Raw genomic sequence first — 19,120 nt, 5'->3', positions numbered from 1 at the left:
TATAACACCGCTATCAGCTTTACACATTCACTACCATTTTGTCTATTGCTCCATCAAGCAAATTATCAATCCCAAATTGTCAGATTGTCGAAATAGATGACCGTAAGAACAAACAACCAAAATTTTAAAAATGCATAATCAATATTTCTAAAGACCCGCAGGATTTATATTGACTTTATCTAATCGTTTTTGGTGTCATAGATGAATCAAAAATAGCAACAAAGGTTCGAAAACTCATCTTCATTTGTGAGGCATTGTTATATTCATAGCAAAACGAAGCAAGATTAGTATTTTCAGAACCAACATATAGAATTTCATAAGTAAAAAATATAACGTTTATGATAACTTTTAATACTGAACAGTCAACAACTTAAGTTCCGTATATAAAAAAAAGAAGGTAGAGATCTAAAGCCAATGACTGCTATTACAAGGTGTATTACAGCGTAATTATTCACCTCATTTATTACAAATGTTGGAACACATGAGGGCAATTAGTGAAATAGTTAACCATTTACTTCCCTCCATCAAAAAGTTCAAGAAAATACTTACAACTTTGTTCCTCCTCCTGTTCTGAAACTGTTTTTCTAAGTTTTCTAGAAAAGTAAACGGCATGAATATTAATTGGAAGGAGAACCCCTCTGCGCTCACGTTGTTGATCTTACCTTATTCCCTATATAAAGCTACTTTTTAATCAGCATTTCTGATGACAAGGTAAAATTTACCTCTATAAACTCCATGCTGTGTATGCTGGGACATAAAGTATATGGTAGGCATTTTACAAGTAGGAAGTAACCGGTGGTGGTGCGCTTTGATTAGGTGTGTATTATTCATTTACATGAATTCTTAAAAAAAAAAGTTTTGTTTGAAGCTTGAAAATCACAGCAAGGACTCAGGGTGCATAAAACATTATGTGTGCGATGAGTGCAAGCATTGCTCCATCCGGCCATCCTTATGAGGGGAGATAACTCATCTACTGACTTATTTCTAAGGGCTAAAGTTAATGTTATATAATCCAGCAGCTATATGTTTGATAATGCCTATGTAAAATAAATATGCATGCGTGTGTATATACTATATATATATATATATATATATATTACTTATATGTGTGTGTGTGCATATATGTGTATGGGTGTGTGTGTGTGTATATATATATATATATATATATATGTATATATATATGTACTGTATATATATATATATGTACTGTATTTATATATAAATGTACTGTATATATATATATATATGTATATATATATATATATATATATATATAGTGTATCTATATATGTGTGTTTGCCTATACTGTGTGTATATATACTGTGTATATATGTATATATACTGTATATGTGTATCTGTATATACACTGTATGTGTGTGCATATATATATTCAGTGTATATATATAGATATAGATATAATGTGTATGTATATACAGTATGTACATATATGGTATACATGTGTGTGTGTGTATATATATATATATATATGTGTGTGTGTGTGTGTGTGTGTTGCCCCATTTTATTGTTTCTATATTAGTTAGAAATAATTAACAATTTTACTTGATTGTATAATGAGATATTACATAAACATTTCACATTATTCATCTAGATTATTTTTTTATCAGTTCAGTAATTTTTAATGGTTAATAAATTCATATATTTGGTTTTTGAAACAGACAAGCAGAAGCCGTATATGTATAAATATATGCACATACAGTATATATATAAATATATAAATATATAAATATATAAATATATATATTGTATTTCCATGTGTGCATATATATATATATATATATATATATATATATGAATTCCCCTGAAACACAAGAAAATGTGTGCTGTATATAAATATCTTATTACTAGGAGACAATTTACAGATACTTGTAACTGTTTAAAAACTTGGGAATGAATCCATTTGATTATTAAAATGTAGGTGTTTTTTTTAATCCAAGTAACTATATTTCTAACTGCTTGCAAATATGCTTATATTGTCCAAATAGTATGCTTAAATTGTTATGAATTATATTATTGGTTTCATCTTCCCTTTTTTAACAAGTCTAGTTTAACTTATTTATTTAACTTCATATTCTGGAATAAAATATTCAACAATTATTTAAGCCAATTAACAATTGCAAAAAAAATATCTAAAAAACCTCCCTACTTTACTAACTAAATAAAACTCAACAATTGTGTCTGCCTAATTGAAATATTACTGGAAAGCATATTTAATACGTTGCTTGTTTTTTTTAAATAAGAAACACAAGAAAAATTCTGTATCACGTGCCACATAAATTACATAAAGTACATTTGCAAAAAAAAAAACCTTCTCTTTGATTACATAAGACACAATTGTGTCTTTCTATTTTAGAACCCGTGTTGAAGAACAAAAAGGGTCAGCCTTTTGCCCTTTAGCCTTTTTAGCCAAATAATGGTGTTTTCTGTCTCCGTGCATTTTTATTGTTTGTAAAAACATTTTGCATTCTTAACCGGGCGTTTTTAAAGTGAATGCACCAGACGCCCTGCCATAAGTCAACGGAATAAAAATGTATGAGCCCACGCTAGAGACGTCTGTAGTGATGGCTCAGATCAAACACGCTGTCCTCTAAAAAAGAAACCTAGAAATCCGTTTCTATGTGAATAGTAATTTGAGATATATATTCATTTATCCAACTTGTATTAAGCTCAGTGGGCTTTGATGTGCGAAACCTTTTTTCATATGATACATCCTTGATTCCACTTCGCAGCTGTAACTTTTCTGTGAAATACAATCGAAGTTCAATTCCTGCAGGAGTCCAGCAAGGTGGTAACATTTCATTTTTCGTCCTATATTTAATAAAAAAAACTTTAAATTGGTTATTTAAAAATGAACTTTTATCCATTTGTCTAAACATTTTTTTTTTAAAAATCCAGATATCTTGTTTTAGCATTGAATAAATATATAGTTTGTGACTAATGTGTGCCTCATAATGATGTAAATATATAATTTCATTATTAAATTTAATTTATTGTTCATGTCATTAAAGTTCTATATCTGTATGCATAGATAGAAATATGCATGGATAGAATATAAATAGAAACAAAAAAGGTAGTGAAATAGATAAATAGATTGGAAATAAATACATTTATCTATCCACCCATCATTCCAAGGCTGTTTTTAATTGGAACAATGTATAGCCGGATACTATACTTTTCCAAGTAATTTGAGACATAGGCAGAAAGGTGAGACTTTAGCATAGCGCCCCATGAAAGAGGTTTGCTTGTCTTTGGCAGATAGGGATACACACATTGATCAAATTATGCGCTAATGACACTTTCTGTGCATGTTGTATGCATAGATAGAAAGATAGATAGATAGATAGATAGATAGATAGATAGATAGATAGATAGATAATAGATAGATAGACACAGTAGATAGATAATAGATAGATGATAGATAGATAACAGATAAATAGATAGATAGATAGACACAGTAGATAGATAGATTATAGATAGATGATAGATAGATAGATAGATAGATAGATAGAAAGCAAGAAAATAGATATGAGTACAGATGTTTTTTGGATATAATCTACAGTGTTATAGACCTGGTTAAGATCAAATTTGTATTTGCACCTTTAGACTGAGTCGGTGATGATTCTACTTTTTGACAGATAGATAGATAATGGATAGATAATAGATAGTTAGGTAATAGATAGATAATAGGTAGATAGATAGATAGATAATAGATATAGATAGATAGATAGATAGATAGATAGATAGATAGATAGATAGATAGATAGATAGATAATAGATAGTTAGGTAATAGATAGATAGATAGATAGATAATAGATAGAGAGATAGATAGATAGATAGATAGATAGATAGATAGATAGATAGATAGATAGATAGATAATAGATATAGATAGATAGATAGATAGATAGATAGATAGATAGATAGATAGATAGATAGATAGATAATAGATATAGATAGATAGATAGATAGATAGATAGATAGATAGATAGATAGATAGATAATAGATAGTTAGGTAATAGATAGATAGATAGATAGATAGATAGATAGATAATAGATAGAGAGATAGATAGTAGTCCAAACAAGGAAGCAGCACACACTGTCTGTGAATAAGGAGCTATTTTATTTAGCCCATGATGGTGACGTTTCAGTTCAGTGACGATCCTAGAGAAATAGATAGATAGATAAATAATAGATGATAGATAGATAGATAATAGATAGATATAGAAATGATAGATGATAGATAGATTATAGATATACAATAGATAATGGATAGATAGATAGATAGATAGATAGATAGATAGATAATAGATAAATATATAAATAATAGATAGATAGATAATAGATAGATAGATAGATAATAGATAGACAGATAAATGATAGATAGGAAGGATTCAAAGATCTAGAAAAATAAGAGCTATATTTGCAACAAATGTGTAGTATGAAAGATTAATTTACATATATATACAGAGAGAGATATTAATAATATTGGATAAACTATCTATAGATGGATGGATAGTTAAAAGCCCAGGTGCAGTGCTGTGTTGATTACAGTTTTCTATGTCACAATAGCAAAATATATACATTTACAATTGTATGTAAAGTCCTCTAAGCACGCAGTCAATATTTATTTTTTTTCTTTTTCTACCAAGATAGTGGACAGGTTTTAGTTTTAAATGCCACCATTCAATTTACCAAATAGTGAACAGAAAAAAAAAAATACAGTTAAAGAAAGAATCCAGATGATATAAACTGTTGAAAAACAAACACAATTCTGCCAAAGTTTTTATGAGTTTCATTTTTAAAGAGTTCATTGTACAGTAAAAATGACCTGGCAACATGATTCGGCCGGTAGATACAATTACAGCAATACTAAGCTTGAACATTTTGTTACTATTTTAGTGACTTCAAACATATCTGAACGTTGTAAAAAAATGTTTTTGTCACCTTTTTCAAAAGCCTTAACATTGTAATTTTTCCATTGATGAGACTGTATCAGGGCTTACTTTTTGGTTGCAAACCTTCAGCTTTTAATGGTACCGTTTTGGGGTACCTGTGAAACCTTTTATTGAGGGAGCTGCAGCTACCAGAAAACTACCATTTGTGCTTTGACTTTTTTTCTTTATAACAGACCCCTAGTTTTCATGACAATCCATCAGCACCTTTAAATCACAATGTAGGGGGCCATTGGGTGCCCAATTAGAGACCCATGCAGGATCCCACAGGTTAAATACTGCTGTCATTTTGTGACTGTGGAATTTAAGGCGATAACAGCAGCAACCTATCTCTGGTGTTAGAGCAGATGCTGAATATAAAGGCTCCTGAGCCCAATACACACCCCATGACTCCATGACGTATATCCGTTGTTGGACATAACTTTGTTAAATACTTGTGTACATACATACGCTCATTAGTGATGAGCGAATATACTCGTTACTCAAGATTTCTCGAGCACGCTCGGGTGTCCTTCGAGTATTTTTTAGTGCTCGGAGATTTAGTTTTCTTCGCCGCAGCTGGATGATTTACAGCTACTAGCCAGCTTGATTACATGTGGGGATTCCCTAGCAACCAGGCAACCCCCACATGTACTTAGCTTGGCTAATAGCTGTAAATAATTCAGCTGAGGCGACTAAATCTCCTAGCACTAAAAATACACAGAGGACACCCGAGCGTGCTCGAGAAATCTCGAGTAACGAGTATATTCGCTCATCACTAACGCTCATTCATTTGTACGAGCGATGGCAAAAATAAAATCTTTTGGCTCAGTACAACAAATCCAAGTAATTCTATAGCAGAAATTTTACTGTCTGCATAGTGCCTCCAACAAGTGGAACATGACTCCTTTATTTTAATAGAACAAACTGACCATTCAGTGAGATGTCCATTGCTTTCACATGCGTAAAGTCAACAGACTGAGTTTCATTAGCGTTTTTGGATCCCATTTTGAAAAGTGTTTGATCCTTGTGTCAATTTTTACTGATTTTCTTTTATGCAAAAAAACTTACAAAACTTCTCTTATCATTTCCAAGTTTAAAGAAGCACTGCCATGAATATTTTTTTTCATTAATTGCCTGTATATGTGTATACTGTCTAGTGGTAATGTATTACTATGCTCACCTACTGCCGCTCTCTCCGGTGTTCAGCGCCATTCTGCTCCTTTTCTCAGTGACGTCACCACAATTCAGACTATCCGGATCACGCTACACTCTATGCATGAGTTGGAAGTCTCCTTTATGGTAGGCTCACATGACAGTTTAAAAAAAATTGTCAGAGTTGAATCCACAATAGTGGGATGATTTTTTTCTCACTTGTCATCCATGTACAATCGTTTTTTTTAACTGAGCAGCTATTAATCATTTACAAGACCATTTACAGTTTCCTGTTACAGAATTGCAATGTATCCGAAAAATCGGCTGCTATACTATGACTCTGTATGGCATCCAAATTTTTTCTCGCACCCATAGACTTGAATGGGTTAGTCTCATCCGATTTTTTTCACATGCACACTCAGTGAGTGAAAAAAATCTTTCATTTGCACTGCCGCCTTGAATAACATCTGTCCGAATGCAATTCATTTTTTTAACAGATAGCACTTGGATGGAAAAAAAGCCTGTTCTGCATGAGCCCTTATGATGTAAGTCTATGCAACCTTGTCCTATATTGTAAAAGCCACTTCCTGGCCACCCAGAGTGCAGCTTGAGCCGGAGAGTCTGCAAAGCTGTGATGCCACTGAGAAGAGGAGCAGAATGGCGCTGGATACCGGAGAGACTAGTGGTAGGTCAGAATGTAAATACACTCACACTGCACACCATACACATATACACACATTTAATGAAAAAATATATTCATGGGAGGGCATTTTTACAAATGACAGCACATAGACTGCACATCGATGGCATCCTAGTACCGTTGATAATTTTTACAGAGATATAGACTTTACAAGAATTCTACTCACTCGCCACCGCGTGAGATATTCAATCAAGTTTTTAAATTATGCAGCATGGTTTATAAAACTTCATTAAACTTCCATAAAGCAAACATAAAAGCAGTCTCTTGGCATAACCAAAACAAAATAAATAGTCCATGGAAATAGGCAGTAACGTGACAGGCCTAGCTCACCCAAACAGAATAGTATGTCCAGCTCTGAGTCTCTAGCAGTAGTCTGACAACACTGTAGGTCTGCACAGCTCCACTCACATGGCAACAATGTTCAGCTGGACTCCCTTATATCTGCCGTACTATGCCCCAGGGTGGAAATATGTGTGCAGCTAGTCCCACCCATCTCTATGACAGCTTGTAAACCCGGACATTGACATGTCTTATTAACTCTCTCAGCACTATACATGCTGGAGCCTGCTTTTCCCGGCTTACATCACCAAGGCTACCAACCTCAATGATACATATCTACCTTGAGGACATGTTCGGCAGCCATTTTACAACTTGAATGGTCCATTTTGATCCGTGACTTTGATCAAGAACAAACGTTTGTGATTTTTTTGGTGACAGATACAAGGTCCACAAAAAATCAAGAACATGTGAACCGCTCCAAAGATATTAATGGGTATATGTTCTATCCATGAATAACAGAAATAGATGGTATGAATAGGTTACAATACGTTATAATAGGTTAATATGTTATAATAGGTTATAATGTTAATAGGTGGCTGTTAGCTTTAATAGCATTTTCACTATATGCATGTTTACATTCACATAAGACTGAAAAAGGTATTTGGCGGTTAGTAGAACCAGTATTTCAATTTACATTTGGACAATGTATTACTATTATCTAATTTCAGTAATACTAACCATAAATTGGATGGATTGATGAATGGAAAAACAGCTCTATACTTGATATGTGTGCAAGGTAGCGTTACCAACTATGGTAGCAACCACATGACAAACAATGTTTCAGCTCCCAAATATGTCGGCACTTGAGAAGTCTCAGTCATATTTGAGTTCCAAAATATCATATGGATGAATAAACAATTAGTATTTTTTGCTATATCAGATAAAAATTATAACTAGATAGACAATGACTAGTGTTGAGCAATACCGTCCGATATTTGAAAGTATCGGTATCGGATGGTATCGGCCGATATCCGAAAAATATCGGATATCGCCGATACCGATATCCGATACCAATACAAGTCAATGGGACACAAATATCGGAAGGTATCCGTAATGGTTCCCAGGGTCTGAAGGAGAGGAGACTCTCCTTCAGGCCCTGGGATCCATATTAATGTGTAAAATAAAGAATAAAAATAAAAAATATTGATATACTTACCCTCGGACGGGCCCTGGTTGTCACCGCTGCAATCGCCATGCTTTTCTTCCTAAGAATGAGCGCTTTAATGACCTTCGATGACGTCGCGGCTTGTGATTGGTCGCTGAACGGTCATGTGACCGCTCACGCGACCAATCACAAGCTGCGACGTCATCGAAGGTCCTTAACGCGCTCATTCTTAGGAAGGAAAACATGGTGATTACAGCGGTGACAACCAGGGCCCGTCCGAGGGTAAGTATATCAATATTTTTTATTTTTATTCTTTATTTTACACATTAATCTAAATCCCGATACCGATTCCCGATATCACAAAAATATCGGAACTCGTTATCGGAATTCCGATACCGCAAATATCGGCCGATACCCGATACTTGCGGTATCGGAATGCTCAACACTAACAATGACCAATAATGAATAATGATTTGTTTCTCACTTACAGACATAATTCTTTATGTAGAGTGCACCAGATAAAATACATGACTTAAGGTACCGTCACACTCAGGAACTTTGCAAAGAGAACGACAACAATCCGTGACATTCCAGCACCCTGGATAGCGATCTTGTTGTGTTTGACACGCAGCAGCGATCTGGATCCCGCTGTGCTATCGCTGGTCGGAGCTAGAAGTCAAGAACTTTATTTCGTCGCCAGGTCAGCGTGTATCGTCATGTTTGACATCAAAAGCAATGACGCCAACAACGAACATAGGGCCCCTAGATGTGTGTCGGATCGGCACACTCCGGCCGGCTGTCTGACATGGAGCTAACAACCAGCGAGAACGAGAAGTGAGTCGCCGTTACGTCACTGGATCGCTCCTGCATCATTCTGGAGTTGCTGTGTTTGACGTCTCTACAGCGACCTAAACAGCGACGCTCCAGCGATCTAGTTTAGGTCAGCTCGTTGTCTATATCGCTGCAGCGTCTCTGAGTGTGACGGTACCTTTAGCAATTCCTTATTTCTGTGAATTAAGACAGTGTCAGCGATCTATAAAAAGTTGGCCTCTAACGATGAAAAAGTCATCTGTCTCAAATCCCTGGCATTAACAGCTTGACACTCAAAGATTTTAACCACATTAGTGTCTAATTAATTTAAATATCTTAATTCTACATATTTTTATTGTTTAGGAAGGTTTCCACTTTTAAAAAAATATTCATTTTTTTACATATAACATAATTACAAAATATTTCTCAAATGAGGCGGTTAAAGTATTGACTTTTCCACCCTCAGAATCCTTCATTGGATTCTCTGTCTTTTTATGTTTTTTAATACTAGGGTTCAGTGGATTAAGGTACCTTCACGCATAACGATATTGTTAACGATATCGTTGCTTTTTGTGACGTAGCAACGATATCGTTAATGAAATGGTTATGTGTGACAGCGACCAACGATCAGGCCCCTGCTGTGCCATCGTTGGTCGCTGAATAAAGTCCAGACCTTTCTTTCGTCGCTGGATCTCCCGCTGACATCGCTGGATCGGCGTGTGTGACACCGATCCAGCGATGTCTTCACTGGTAACCAGGGTAAACATCGGGTAACTAAGCGCAAGGCCGCGCTTAGTAACCCGATGTTTACCCTGGTTACCATCCTAAAAGTAAAAAAAAACAAACACTACATACTTACCTACCGCTGTCTGTCCTCCAGCGCTGTGCTCTGCACTCCTCCTGCACTGGCTGTGAGCGTCGGTCAGCCGGAAAGCAGAGCGGTGACGTCACCGCTCTGCTTTCCGGCCGCTGTGCTCACAGCCAGTACAGGAGGAGTGCAGAGCACAGCGCTGGAGGACAGACAGCTGTAGGTAAGTATGTAGTGTTTGTTTTTTTTTACTTTTAGGATGGTAACCAGGGTAAACATCGGGTTACTAAGCGCGGCCCTGCGCTTAGTTACCCGATGTTTACCCTGGTTACCGGCATCGTTGGTCGCTGGAGAGCTGTCTGTGTGACAGCTCTCCAGCGACCAAACAGCGATGCTGCAGCGATCCGGATCGTTGTCGGTATCGCTGCAGCGTCGCTTAATGTGAAGGGGCCTTTAGGCAAAATTTGAATTTGTGTGGATTATTGCGTGAGATTCAATTTGCAGAGCAATTATTTGCTCGTATTTAAAGAGTAGTGATAAATGGTTTCACATCCAATTGGAAGAGTGTTTCAGTTGGATTACCACAAGGCCCTGTCCTGGCCAAAGTGTTGTTCAACTGATGGTAAACTAATCAAATTTGCAGGCAATGCAAAGCTAGGAAGGATAATGCTAGAGATGACAGAGAAAGGATTCAGAAAGTTCTAGATAAGCTTAAACAATGGGCTGTGACTAATAGAATGGCATTTAACAGGGAGAAATGCAAAATTCTACATCTGGAAAAGAAAAATGAAAATTACATCTACAGAATGAGAGGAATCAAACTAAGCAACCGCACATGTGAAAAAGACTTGGGTATATTAATAGATCACAGACTGCACATGAGTCAACAGCATGAAGTGGCAGCAAAAAAGGCAAACACCGTTCTAGGATGTGTTGAGAAAAGCAAGTCTAGATAACATGAAGTAATTATTCCCCTCAACTCCCCCTTGGTCAGGCCTCATCTGGAATACTGTGTCCAGTTCTGGGCACCACAATTTAAAAAAGACATTGAAAAACTGGAACAAGCTCAGACAAGAGCTACCAGGATGGTGAGCGGATTGCAAAGTATGTCCCTCGAGGAGAGGTAAAGCTTGCAAAAAAGAAGGCTAAGAGGAGACTTAATAGCTGTCTACAAATCTCTGAAGGGATGTCACAGTGTAGAGGGATCATCCCTATTCTAATTTTCACATAGAAACAAGAGAAGCAATGGAATGAAACTAAAAGGGAGAAGATGCAGATTAGATATTAAAAAAAATTTTTTGACAGTGAGGGTGATTAATGTATAGAACAAGCTGTCACAAGAGGTGGTGAGTAGAGATGAGCCAATCTGTTTGGAAAATGATCGCCAAACATAAATTTGACACAAATATGGCACATTCGGATTCGTGATCGTAAATCCGAGCAAAATTTCATAAAATCAGTAAAAAATTGGTAACATTCGGTAAAAGTGTGGGAAAATATTTGCGTTGACACCAAAATATTTCCAGCACTTTAGCAGCGATAATGGTGGTGTGTCATGAGCATTTGTCACGTGTTTGATGAGGGGAGGGGGTTTGCAGAGCTCAGAGTCGCTGCATTTTTGTAAGCACAGCACAGCAGTCTTTTTTTTTCTAACTTTATGTGTGTACATTGCGGTTAGCCAATCAGGGGCAGAAAACACCCACAATGTTCTGACACAATGGCTTGTGTCATTGGCTGATGAAATCACATGTCCCACTGCATATAAATAGCAGACATGTTGTTTTAGCGCCATTTTGATGCTGATACAGCGTAGAGAGGCTGCTCCTGACGCTGCCACTGTTTTCATCAAGATTTCAGCTATTTAGTTAGGCTGCTGTATGTCAGTCAGTTAGTGTAGCTAGATAGTGTTCAGCGTTGCTGTAAAATTTTCCTTCCTTAATTTTTTTGGCGGGGGGCATAACCGACGTTCTCAGACAAAGCCGGCAGGGTACATGTCCTACAAGTGTGTTGTGCACTGCTTCTGTAGTGCTGCATGCATGAGTACAGCATTCTAAATGATATTATTTCAGTAGCTAAATGTGGAAAAGCCTGCTGTATCCCACATTGTAGCTAATCAGATAGGTAGTTGTATATCTGTCAGATACTGAAGGAAGCTAATGTCTAGTGTGGCTGTTAAATTTCCCTTCCAGCATTTTTTTTCTGTTTTGGCCATAGTGAGATGCACACACAAATCCAGCAGGGCACATGTTGTGCACTGCTTATATTGTGATCCATGCCCCAGTATAGCATTCTAATTCACATGTAGCTAGTGAAAAAATATTAAACAGCTTGCTGTATCCCACCTTGTAATTTAGTGCTGTGGTGAAATATAACTGTCTGCAGACCTAAGGCACATTAAAATAAGTTATAATTTTTTTCTGTTGCTAAATGTGAAAAAGCCTGCTCTATCCCACGCAGTCATTTTGTGGCGGTGATACGAACCTGTCTGCAGACCTAAGGCATATAAAAAAAAATTGCAATTTTTCATTTGCAAAAAGTTAGACAACCCGCTGCATCACACTTTGTCATTTGTTTGGGATTAAATTAAACTGTAGAGGTCTAGTCCAGAGGCCGCAAACAAATTCTTCTGTTATTTAATGTCATGCAATAAGGGACCTGAGCTTAAAAAGAGTTTGAAGCATCTAGTGTGTTATAGAGGCCTAATACATAGACTACAAGCAAATTCTTCTGTGATTGACGTCATGCAGTATGGGATCTGACTTGAAAAATAGTTTGTAGCATCTAGTGTGGCCTGATACATAGGCCACAAAATTTTTTCCTGTTATTAACGTCATGCAGTAAAGGACCTGAGTTTAAAAAGTGTTTGCAGCATCTAGTATTATAAAGGCCTGATCCATAGGCCACAAAAACAAATTCTTCTGCTATTAATGTCATACATTAAGGGACCTAACTTTAAAAAGAGTTTGTATCATCTAGTGTGTTATAGAGGCCTGATCCTTGGTCCAAAGAAAAATCTTTTTTCTGTGACTAACACGATCCAGCATGCCATATTTCAACTTCGAATTTACTGTTGCTGAATTTCAGCTGTTTGCAGAGGTGGTGCAGCGTTTAAAATCTAATTTTTGGTTGTTAATACTGTGCTCTTACCACACTATCTGAGCAACTTGACTGGGAAAAAGCGAGGCCACTGTGGAAGGGGAATTAGACTTGGTGTTCAAGGTGTACGTGGGGTAGGTGGTACTGTTGGTGAAAGCACTAGTGAAGCAACGTCACGTCCTATGTAAAGATAACTGACAACTTGTTACAGGACAGGCTACACTACAACCTTTCTTTGGCAGATGCACAACTGTATGCCTTATCGATGATGTCCAGAAAGAGCATGTACTCGAGTGGATGGCAAGTGCAGCTTCAAGTAGCCTCTCCTCCTCTTCCTCCACCTTAACATCACACAGAGAACAGTCCACAGATATGGCACCCAAATTCCCCTTGCTTCCCCCCACTTCCCAACTATCCAAATGTTCAACTGACTGTACGGAACCACAGATGGGTGACTCTGAAGAGCTCTTCACACATTCTAAGCCATGTTCATCAGAAGTGTACTCAAAAGCTTTACAGAGTCAAGATGAGAAAATCTGCACTGATGCCCAAATTTTTTTTAGCTTCGATCCAGTGCAGGAAGAAGTATGGTCTCAACAGCATCCTGACCCTTGTCATCAGATGTTAACCCCAGGGGGAGGTGATTCTGATGAGGTTTAGATATCTGGGGCTCACACGAACTGTACTGTGCTATCAGGGCAAGAAGAAGAGGAAAGTGACTCCAATGGCCAGGAATGTGATAACACAGAGGATAATGATGAGGTGTTAGATCCCAGTTGGCGTGAATATAGATGCACATAGCTGAGTAGGTCATCTGAGAAGGAAGACGAGGAGGTTACGTTGCACCATCTGTTACAGATAAGTAGTGATGCAGCCACAACGAGCAATACATCCTCAGCCACAACTGTGCCTCTGACCAGCAGAGTCAGTGGGTCTGCAGCTCACAGAGGTGGCAAGGGTTGCCTAGCCTGGGCCTTTTTTGACACTGCAAAGGATGAGCCAACTCGCATAATCTGCCAACTTTGCAAAAAACCCTGAGTTGAGGTAAAAACTGCAATATTATGACTACTACATGTATGAACCTTCACATGTGCAATCAACATGGTTTAGTGTGGAAATCCCACTGCGCAACAATGCAAACCAGTGGGCATCAACCACCATCGGCCGCCCCATCAATCGCATTAGCTGCTTCTTCCTCCTCCTCTGTTACTGTGTCAACTATTGAGATACAGGTCTTTGACCGTAGAACCTCAGATTCTTTACCCAATCGAGTCACACTGAGAGACTGCCTTCAGCTGTGATGGAAGTGGACATGCCTGCTGTTTTTGACCGATCTCAGAGAACGATCACACCACAAGTTACTCATTCCACAGTAGCATCTCCACATGCACCTCTCTCAAGGTCCAGCAGTTGGTCTGGTTCACCGTACTCTGCCCTCTCACAGCACTGCAGCCAGTCCACAGTTCTGCAGTCATGGTCACAGAAAAGATTGTTTCCTCCTACGCATGACAAAGTTAAGAGGTTGAACCCCACCATCTTCAATTTGTTGGCCACGGAAATGCTGCCTTTCTGCCTGGTGGATACCAACAGTTTCCAAAAGCTGATGGCCATTTCAGTCCCCCAGTACCAATTACCCAGTTGCCATTATTTTTCTAAGAAAGCTGTGCCTGCACTACACCAGCATGTTGCAGAGAACATCCCCATTCCTTGACAAAATCTTTGTCTGCCAGGGTGCATTTCACCAAAGACACTTGGACAAGTAAGCATGGCAAGGGCGTTACATCTCACTAACTGGGCATTGGGTGACTCTAGTGGCTCTGGGGACAGGAGCTGCTCCACAAGCCTCAACATTTAACACTTCCTCCACTGCTTCTGCTTTCTCTATCTCCTCTAGGGCCTCCACCTGCACCCTCAACCTCTGCCAAAATGAGACACATTCCATCAGTGCATAATGAACCCCCATCACCTCCATACTGCGCAGCCAGGGCTCACCGCAATCAGGCAGTCTTAAAATTGACATGCCTTGGAGATTGCAGTCATACAGCTGAACAGTTGTAAATAGCTCTCCAGCTGAATTTGATCAATGGCTGTCTCCGCTGAACCTGCATCCAGGGAAGGCCATGTCCGATAACGGTGCGAACATGGTGGCTGCCCTACGGCGAGGCAAGCTCACACACGTGCCTTGCATGGCTCACATCCTCAACCTGGTGGTGCAGTGTTTTTTCAGCCACTATCCTGGCCTGGGTCACTTGCTCCAGAAAGGTGTGTGCTCATTTCAGCCTATCGCACCCCTCTGCTCATTGACTTGCATTGATACAGAGGTCTGTGTCCATGCCAGTTAACAGGTTGATATGCAGTGTGCCGACACGGTGGAATTCCAAACTTCACATGTTACAGCGACTGTGGCAGCAGCAATGAGCCCTGATGTAGTATGTCATGTCGCATAGCCTGGGCCAATGCAATATGAAGGTGGCGCATATCACGTTTACAGAGTGGGCACAGATTAAGGACCTCTGCACCCTTCTCCACAGTGTTGAAATGGCCACTAAGATGGTTAGTGCTGATGACGTCATCATCAGCATCACTATTTTGGGTATTTATTTGCTGGAGCAGACTTTGAATAGCCTGTGGGAGGTGATGGTGGTCCCAGAAGAAGAGGAGGAAGCAGAGTAGGCTGCGGAAGGGATAACATTGTCTCAAAGTTTAAGACTGTCATCACACAGGTGGTTGCTAAGGGAGGGTGGAGTACTGAGATCAAGGGGGGCTGGTGATGATAACAGATAAACTGTTATCGAAGGTGAAAGATCCAAGGAACAAATGGAGGAGGAAGAGGTGATGGGCGAGCAACTGTAGGATAAAGAGGATAATCCTCCCCTCTTTCTTGCTCAGGGTAGGTGGGAGGAGATGGAGGAAACGAGCCTCATTTTAACCCAGCCACCAACACAGCATGAGCTTGGACCTCATAGTAGAGCCTCGTGTATGAGTGCCTTCTTGCTGCACTATCTGCACCATGATCCCTGCATAGTAATGATTAGGAATAATGCTGACTAGGGTTGAGCGAAACGGGTCGGCCATTTTCAGAAGTCGCCGACTTTTGGCAAAGTCGGGTTTCATGAAGCCCGACCCGACCCCTGTGTGGGGTCGGCCATGAGGTCGGCGATCTTCTGAATCTGGTATCGGAATTCCGATCCCGAGTTCCGATATGTTTGCAATATCGGAAATCGGTATCGGAATCCATATTTAAGTGTAAAATAAAGAATTAAAATAAAAAATATTGCTATACTTACCCTCTGACGCGCCCTGGTACTAACCGGCAGCCTTCCTTCCTTAGAATCAGCACGTGAAGGGCCTTAGATGACATCGCGGCTTGTGATTGGTCACGCGACCGCCCATGTGACAGCTCGCGCGACCAATCACAAGCCGCGACGTCACCGAAGGTCCTTCAACCGCTGATTCTTAGGAAGGAAGGCTGCCGGAAAGAAGCAGGGCGCGTCCGAGGGTGAGTATATTCCTATTAGGTATATACTCACCCTCGGATGCACCCTGCTTCTATTCCTATTAGGTATATACTCACCCTCGGACGCACCCTGCTTCTTTCCGGCAGCCTTCCTTCCTAAGAATCAGCACTTGAAGGACCTTCGGTGAAGTCACGGCTTGTGATTGGTCGCACGAGCGGTCACATGGGCGGTCGCGCGACCAATCACAAGCCGCGACATCATCTAAGGCCCTTCACGCGCTGATTCTAAGGAAGGAAGGCTGCCGGTTAGTACCAGGGCGCGTCCGAGGGTGAGTATAGCAATATTTTTTATTTTAATTCTTTATTTTACACTTAAATATGGATCCCAGGGCCTGAAGGAGAGTTTCCTCTCCTTCAGACCCTGGGAACCATTGGAAACCCAATGCACTGCATTGGGTTTCGTGTTTCGGCCGACCCCGACCCCGAATTTTTTATAGGATCGGCCGATTTCACTCGACCCGACTTTTGAAAAATCCTATAAAAGTAAAAGTCGCTCAACCCTAATGCTGACTACTGGGTTACAACTTCATTAGATCCACATTATAAGACCAAATTTTGCCTGATGATTCCCGCTCTAGAGAGTGACCCGCAAATGCTGGAGTATCGAAACACACATTTATATAACCTTAAGAGACTCTTTCTGGAATACAGCAGTGAATCACACAGTTCGCATCATAGCTGTAGACTTCCAACCTCCATCCCCTCAATTCGTCAACTCTAAAACATTACCAGCAGCAGTAGTGGTGGTGGAAGTGGAAGAACCAATTTCTGTGAGTCCTTTGACACTTTTTTTAGACCAACTTGTGCACCAGTACAACAGTGTCCAAGTCATACACGTGGCGGATGATTGGAGAGGATGGTGCAGGAGTATCTAGAACTAAATATCAATACCATCAGGGAGGGTTTGGACCCTTTCACATTTTGGTCTTCCAAAATGTAGGAGTGGCCTGAGCCTGCCTCACATGCCTTGGAGGTTTTATCGGGTCCAGCCGCCACCGTTTTCTCAGAACGTGTCTTCAGGTAGTGTCCAGATAGATTAGCGCATATGGTTGTCCCCTGAAAGTGGTGATCACCTAACTTTCATTAAGATGAACAAGTCATGGATCTCCAAGGACTTTGGCACCCTAATCGTAGACTGTACAGAATAGGTGATATTGCATTTTTTTAGTGTGATAGTGTGATGCATTAATGTCACGTAACTGCACTCTGTGATATCATTAGTGTCTCTTCTGTGGCTGCTGCTGCTGTTGTTAGCACAAATTTATGGAAATATGAACAGTCATGGTTGGTCTACATCTGCTGTGTTGGCTATAGTGGAAGATGTGTCGGTCCCAATTATACTATTTATATTATCGTGAAAGTTATTCCACTTCGCTGTTGACAGGCCCTCATTTTTTAAAATGTGAACACTCCAAGTTGGGTGTCCATCTGCTGGATTGGGTGTAGTGAAAGACCTGTCGGTCGCTATTCTACTATTTCAACAATGGTGAAATTGATGCCACTTTGGTGGTGTATGACAATAATTCTTGAAAATGTGAACACTCCTTATTGAGTGTCCATCTGCTGGATTGGGTGTAGTGAAAGACCTGTCGGTCCCTATTATACAGTGTGTTCGTAAAGTCATGGTGCACTTTTTACCAGTCACTGGAAAGCAACAAAACGTGATAGAAATGTGAAATCTGCTCTAAATAAAAGAAAAACTCTCCCAGTTTCATACCTATTCAGTGCAGTTCGATGTGGGCTCCATTTGTTGCCCTACACACATCCAAACGATAGTGAAGTTCTTGCCCCACGCACTGGTAAGGACGTCTGGTGTAACAGAGTGAATAAAGTCTGTGATCCTCTGTTTTATGGAAGGTCACCTCATTGCTAAACACAATTTTCTGCAAAAATCTTGCATCATTGTCGATCTCATGAAGCATATCTGTAGCAAACTCGTATCGTTTGGTTCTATCCTGTTATGACCTGGTGGTGAGGACAATAATGGACCTGGTGGTTAAGAGCACACGGAATGACCTGATAGTTACTAATAATACAGGACAAGCTCTGAGACGTGGGAACTCTGCTGACCGCAATCCCTAATCCTATCACACACACTAGAAATAGCCGTGGAGCGCTCCTGACGCTCCCTAGGCGCCTCGTCACAGCCTAAGGAACTAGCTAGCCCTAAAGATAGAAAAATAAAGCCTACCTTAGTAACATAGTAACATAGTAACATAGTTAGTAAGGCTGAAAAAAGACATTTGTCCATCAAGTTCAGCCTATATTCCATCATAATAAATCCCCAGATCTACGTCCTTCTACAGAACCTAATAATTGTATGATACAATATTGTTCTGCTCCAGGAAGACATCCAGGCCTCTCTTGAACCCCTTGACTGAGTTCGCCATCACCACCTCCTCAGGCAAGCAATTCCAGATTCTCACTGCCCTAACAGTAAAGAATCCTCTTCTATGTTGGTGGAAAAACCTTCTCTCCTCCAGACGCAAAGAATGCCCCCTTGTGCCCGTCACCTTCCTTGGTATAAACAGATCCTCAGCGAGATATTTGTATTGTCCTCTTATATACTTATACATGGTTATTAGATCGCCCCTCAGTCGTCTTTTTTCTAGACTAAATAATCCTAATTTCGCTAATCTATCT

At 39.6% G+C, this 19,120-nt stretch overlaps 1 long non-coding RNA gene across 2 annotated transcripts in view; it reads left to right on the top strand.

Annotated features, from left to right (window-relative positions):
• The window catches only part of LOC138661965 (uncharacterized), a 267,307-nt gene that overhangs the window by 25,674 nt on the left and 222,513 nt on the right, over positions 1–19,120 (top strand). For both annotated transcript variants that reach the window (XR_011317990.1, XR_011317989.1), the window contains exon 2: positions 6,600–6,787. This is a non-coding gene — a long non-coding RNA (uncharacterized lncRNA). The remainder of the gene's footprint in view (positions 1–6,599; positions 6,788–19,120) is intronic.

The sequence above is a fragment of the Ranitomeya imitator genome, chromosome 2 (genome assembly GCF_032444005.1).
Source record: "Ranitomeya imitator isolate aRanImi1 chromosome 2, aRanImi1.pri, whole genome shotgun sequence".
Classification (NCBI taxonomy): domain Eukaryota; kingdom Metazoa; phylum Chordata; class Amphibia; order Anura; family Dendrobatidae; genus Ranitomeya; species Ranitomeya imitator.
This window is presented reverse-complemented; position numbering and strand designations above follow the sequence as displayed.